This window comes from Bufo gargarizans, chromosome 5 (genome assembly GCF_014858855.1).
Source record: "Bufo gargarizans isolate SCDJY-AF-19 chromosome 5, ASM1485885v1, whole genome shotgun sequence".
Taxonomy (NCBI): domain Eukaryota; kingdom Metazoa; phylum Chordata; class Amphibia; order Anura; family Bufonidae; genus Bufo; species Bufo gargarizans.
The window spans coordinates 388530850-388536849 of NC_058084.1; positions in this window are offsets into that span (position 1 = coordinate 388530850).

Below are 6000 nucleotides of genomic sequence, written 5' to 3' on the forward strand. Positions count from 1 at the left end.
CAATCCGGGCGCCTCCAGTTCCCGAGGTACTCCGGCCTGCTCTTTCCCGGTCTAAAAACATCAGGTCCTTGAGGACTGCCTCATTATCTGAATAATGCAGACATTTCCGGATGGCCTCAAACCAGGGGCGTGTCATGGCAATACTGTAGAGTGGGGTCTGGTAAAGGACGTCCCTACTCCAGTAATGCCTGACACTGGGTTTTTGCACTAGACCCATGTGCAGCATGAGGCCCCAAAACATTCTCATCTCGGCTGCACTGACCAGAGTCCAGCCAACAGGTCTAGCCAAAAAGGAGCCCGGGTGCTGAGCAACAAACTGTTGGGCGTACAGGTTCGTCTGCTCCATCATCAGATTCACAAATGGGTCACTGAAAAAAAAACTAAAAAAGTCAATTTCAGTGAAGCCCACTGCGGGAATCTGGATTCCTGGATTGCCAACAAAATCCGGAATATCAGGCTCAAAATCCACTGGGGAACACCAACTAAGTTCACCGGTAGGGGGCTCCGGTGGGCCTTTTTGGTGGGCCAGGAAACCAGTACGAGGCCCAGGGCGGCTCGTACTGGTGTGGGCCACAGGGTCCCTAGCATGTGGGGCCCCTGGCTCCGCCCCTTGGGGGCTCATCATCATCAGATGATGAGGAGGAGGATGCGGATGACAAGAGGAACGTGGGGTCATCCTCATCCTCACTGGGGCTCTCAGAGTCGGAGGCAAGCTGGGCGTATGCCTCCTCCACCGAGAAAATCCGGCGGGCCATGGGTATGTGTGCGTGCGTGTGTATGTGCGTGCGTGTAAAACTTTATTGTATGTGCGTGTGTGTGGGGACACAGATGTTCACGTACTAAAAAGTAAAAAAAAAAGAAAATGGACAAGTGTTAGAAAAAAAAAAAGTTCAAACTTGCTGATCAACGGTGGGGCGGGCGATGCGCTAACAGTGGCCGGACGCTAAGAGTGCTGGCCACAGTCAGCGCACGCAAAAAAAAAGTGGTGGTGGGGGGGCTGGGGGGGCAAGTGTCTGGGGGGGGGCAAGTGGAGGTGGGTCTAGGGTCTCATAGCTAAGTGCTGTGGACCCCAACCACCAAAAACAATTGATCAGTAGAAGTTTTTTTTTTTTTGTTACCCTAACTAACTCTCAATTCTATCCCTGCCTAATCGTGCCTCTCCCTCACTGACCCTAACCTACCTGGAGGGTGATGGGTGCAGTAGGGTGATGGGTGCCGACGGGGGGTTCGCAGGAGCTGGTGAGGACGGTGCTGGATGGTGCAGGTGCAGCAGCAGGAAGAGGAGGGGAGAGAGGAGCCCCGGGAGTTTGAATCTCCCGCCTCTCTCCCTGCACCAATCAGCACCAAGGACAGCACCACCAGCACCAAGGACAGCACCGCCTCTCCAAATGTTCGGACTGTGAATCACAGTCCTTTTCCGGTTCATCGGGTCACCGGAGACCCGAATGGACCGAAAACGCAGCAAACCGCAGGTCTGAATTGACCTGCGGTTTGCTGCGATCGCCGATGCGGGGGGGTCACATGACATAGGAATGATTTCAGCGGACATCCTGTTCCGATTAACCCCCCGCCGCGCCGCAATGTATTTTTAAAGTTAGGATGTACCAGTACGTCCTGGGTCCTTAAGGACTCGGCAAACATGGCGTACCGGTACGTCCTAAGTCCTTAAGGGGTTAAATGAGTAGCCGGCCTACTTTAATTGTAGGGGTCCAGTCTAGACTGAACATCTGTAGATTAGGGGCTTCCCTAATCCCAAGAATTGGGAGATGAACATTCTGGGGTTCCTCCAGAAACACATTTTAGGGGCACAATAGGCAGTTTTAGTTGTCTCCTGACTTCATCAAAGATAGAGGGTTTTCCTAGATCTTTAATAGAGTTGGGCTCCTGCCCATCTATGGGTTTCTTATCAATAGGCTCCTCTTCCATCATAGCTGGCACAACTGTGGCAGTAGGTTTGGTAATAGCAACAGAGACAACCTCTGTAGCAAGGGATGTAGACGTCCTCATTTCCTGAGGTTGGACTGGGATGGTCTGGCTGTGAGGAACCACCAGTTGCCGCAATAGCTGGGTACATTCCTGAACTGGGTCAGGTGCAGATAGGGACATTGACCTAAACTTGGATGATCTCTGTTTCTTTAAGCGCACCTCTGGTGGCGATTGCGGGCTGCCACAGAATATTTTTCCCCGCAAAGCTAGTGGCATATTGGTTCTGGCTACGGGTCAGTCGAGGCGCGCCGCTTGGGAGAAGTAGGGTGTACTGGCTCCTCTTCTGATTCTGAGCTCCCCTCGGCTCCCAGGTGTCACCGTTAGTTCTGTGAGAAGGTCTGACAGACGTCCTTCTCTACCTCTTGCATGATGTTCTTTGTTTTGGTTTCACTTTCTCATCTCATTTCTTTCTCCCAGGTGTCACCTATTTAGACTAATCCTCTCTCCTTTATATTCCCTCCCATACTGCCTCACTTTGCGGTTTATACTACTTCCTGGATTGAAGTGTTCACTGCTGGAGGCTGCTGCTGCTGCTTGTTCAGATAAGTCCTTTCATGTATTGTGTTTCCTTGCGTCCTTGCACGTGGGCATACAATCGTCTACCTTTGAGACCCTTGTATGTGCTTAGCAGTCAGGGTGAGCTCTTAGGGTTTTATAGGGCTCACCTATATGCTCCTTAGTTTGGGATCAAGCCAGTCGGACGTTTATTCATAACTTCCAGCTATCTGCAACATCATCCGTGACACAAGGACTTTGGTTCTGGAACGGGCCGGTGATTCCAGTGGCGTATGGTCCGCGAGTGCTCTCTGCTGGGGTAAACTCGACAACCTCATCCACATAGAGGCTATGGAGGTGGCTAGGCAGGTCGCAGCATTTCACAGCTTGACGGTTCACATAATAATCGCGACCTGTGTCAAGGTCTCTAATAAATCCAAACCCTCTCAACTTGCAAAACAATAAAACTTTACCGCGTTTTCACCAGCAGAATAGTGAGTGCAGCTCTGGGGTATAATACAGTCTATAATTTTGGATCAGTATGGGATAAGTGATGTAATGTGTTAGCCCAGCTGTCCGTGCCGGCACTGCTGCCCGTACCCCTTTCCCTCCTGCTGCCATGCGCCGTGCTGACAAGCGCGTGCAGCAGGTAGCTTAGGCTACTTTCACACTAGCGCCACGGACCTCCGGCAGGCTGTTCTGTCGGGTGAACAGCCTGTCGGATCCGTCCTGCCGCTAGTGACCGTGTGCCCCCAGACTGCCGCTCCGTCCCCATTGACTATAATAGGAGTTCCAGTGGCAGCACGGCAGCGCACGGTGAGAAGTTGCCAGAATAAAACTACAATATGTCCAACATTTATTCCGGCAGCCTCTTGTTAATGGGGACGGAGCGGCAGTCCGGGGCAAACAGTCACTAGCAGCAGGATGGATCCGACAGACTGTTCACCCGACGGAACAGCCTGCCCGAGGTCCGTACCGCTAGTGTGAAAGTAGCCTTAACTGTTGCATCTGTGCTCCATGCCAGAGTTTACTTCCTGCTGGAGACCTGTACTGTGTGTTAGGGCTTGTATGGGTGTGCCTCTCCTCACTGGGGCGGCAGCAGGTACACACCCTCTGTCTCACCAGCCTATGGCTGGATTACAGGAGGTATTTAAAGGTGCTTCCTACCACAGGAAGATGCCTGAGCAACTCATGGTCACTAGCTTGTCTAGTTCCAAGTGTGAAGGTGTTTTTCAAGTTCTGCTTTGCTGTGTACCGGACCCTGCTTTTGGAATTATCGGATTTCGCCTGTTTGCCGCCTGCCTCTGACCTCGGACTTCGTTTACAGACCTTGCTTGATCGCTGTCTGTCCTGACCCCGGACTTCCTGACCACATACTTCCCATCGGTGCTTGCACCGGTATCTCTGACCCCCTGGTCAGATGCCACTAACTTGGGGACTGCTCTGGAGGGGCACCTGGCAACTACCCTAACGGCCCAAGCATATCCTCACCATCAGAGGCTAGTTGCTTAGTCACGCCCCTCCAGAGTATAGCCAGTCAGTGGTGCAGTGGGTCCACACCCGCTTGTATAATAAATGTATGTTCACAGTGACTGCACCAGCAGACTAGTGAGTGCAGCTCTGGGGTATAATACAGGATGTAACTCAGGATCAGTACAGGATAAGTAATGTATGTACACAGTGACTGCACCAGCAGAATAGTGAGTGCAGCTCTGGAGTATAATACAGGATGTAACTCAGGATCAGTACAGGATAAGTAATGTATGTACACAGTGACTGCACCAGCAGAATAGTGAGTGCAGCTCTGGAGTATAATACAGGATGTAACTCAGGATCAGTACAGGATCAGTAATGTATGTACACAGTGACTGCACCAGCAGAATAGTGAGTGCAGCTCTGGAGTATAATACAGGATGTAACTCAGGATCAGTACAGGATAAGTAATGTATGTACACAGTGACTTCACCAGCAGAATAGTGAGTGCAGCTCTGGACCAGCTGTTCCTGAGCTGCGATTACCTGTGGGTGTGGTCGCCTGTGGCTGTGTGTAGCTGCTGCTGCTGCTGCTGCTCCTGAGCGTTTGGAGGAAAATCTATCCACCTGAGGCCGGCTCTCTCCTCCCCAGGGGGAGAGTGGGTTCTCAGGCATGAGCGAGGGAAGCAAGCCCCAGGCTCCTGTTCCCAGCGGCAGGCCTTCAGGGGACAGGAGAAGCCAGCGTTTGGCCTGCATGGAGGACTCAGGGGTAAGAAGATCTGGCAGGAGTCGCAGTAATGTGGCTTCTGTCTCCCCTGAGTCTGAGGGTAGTAGGAAGAGCCGCAAGGCTGGATCCGCTAAGGAGGACCCGAATGCCAGCATGGGTGAGAGTGGCCCTTCCGGGGCCCAGCAAAAGCCGAGTGTTCACGGAGGTGAAGCAGATCTTGAGGAGGAAGGCTGGGGCGTACTGAGGGCCCGGGAGTCCATTTCCACCTACGGATCCCGGGTCATGAGCCACCTCCGTGAGTACGAAGACGCGACTAAGACCCTGAGGAGGCTCCGGGAGGAGCTGCGCGGCTTGAGGTCTTGTGTTGGAGTGGCCCCAAAGAGGAAGAAGCAGGGGCTGGAGAGCCAAATAAAGCAGCTACAAGCTGACATTGGCGAGATTGAGCAAAGGCGGACTGTACTCCGAGATAAAAGCGGCCCGTTTAAGGAAAAACTCCTAAACGAGGAACGTTTTCGGAAGATGGCGGAGGAGAAGGGGCAGATGGGGCAGCAGCCTGACAGCCAGGTGGAGAAGGAACCAGTCGTGCAGGAGGAGGATGATGATGATGACCAGCAAGATCCACCTGGCAGCCTGCAGGAGCAGATTCCGTACAGTGGGCCCCCTGCACGCCAAATAGCAAGGTCACCCAGCTGCGGCTCGGGGGATGAGTATGAGACCTGCGGCCCGGGAGGGGCCCTAGTGGAGGAGATCCAGCTCCTGGAGTCCCCAGTGCGTTTCCAGGACTTATGCTTTGGTGATGAGTTGCCACCGGAGACGCCTGGGGAAGGAAAGAAAAAGGCTAAGAAGACCAAGCTCCAGGAGCAGGTAAGATATGTATACACCCCCCTCCCTGGGACCCCCGGGTCGACCGCAGGGCCGGCTCACTGTATTAGCCCCTCTTCTCAGCCCAGCCCGTGTCCTGCGGTGGACTCGGTGCAGGAGAGAGGGGAGAGCGAGGTATCCGATATGGTGGTGAGCTCCGTCTCTGTTTGCAGTAACGGGGATGGAGCTGGTGCGACACCGGCTGAAAAGCCGGACAGGAAGGTTACTGCGGAGGATGAGAGAAAAATCTCTGGCGCTGGAGTTTGCTCCCTGATGGGAGGAGGGGGTGGCTCCACGCCACAGATGGCTGCAGGAGCTCCGATGGCTCCAACCGCTGATGACGCTGTTCCCTCGGGCCAGCAGAGGCATGAAGGAGCTGTCGGAGCTATGACGGTTACGCCTCCCAATGAAGGTCAAGAACTGAGGCCAAAGCCTTTGTTTTGTATTGGCGCTGCTGGT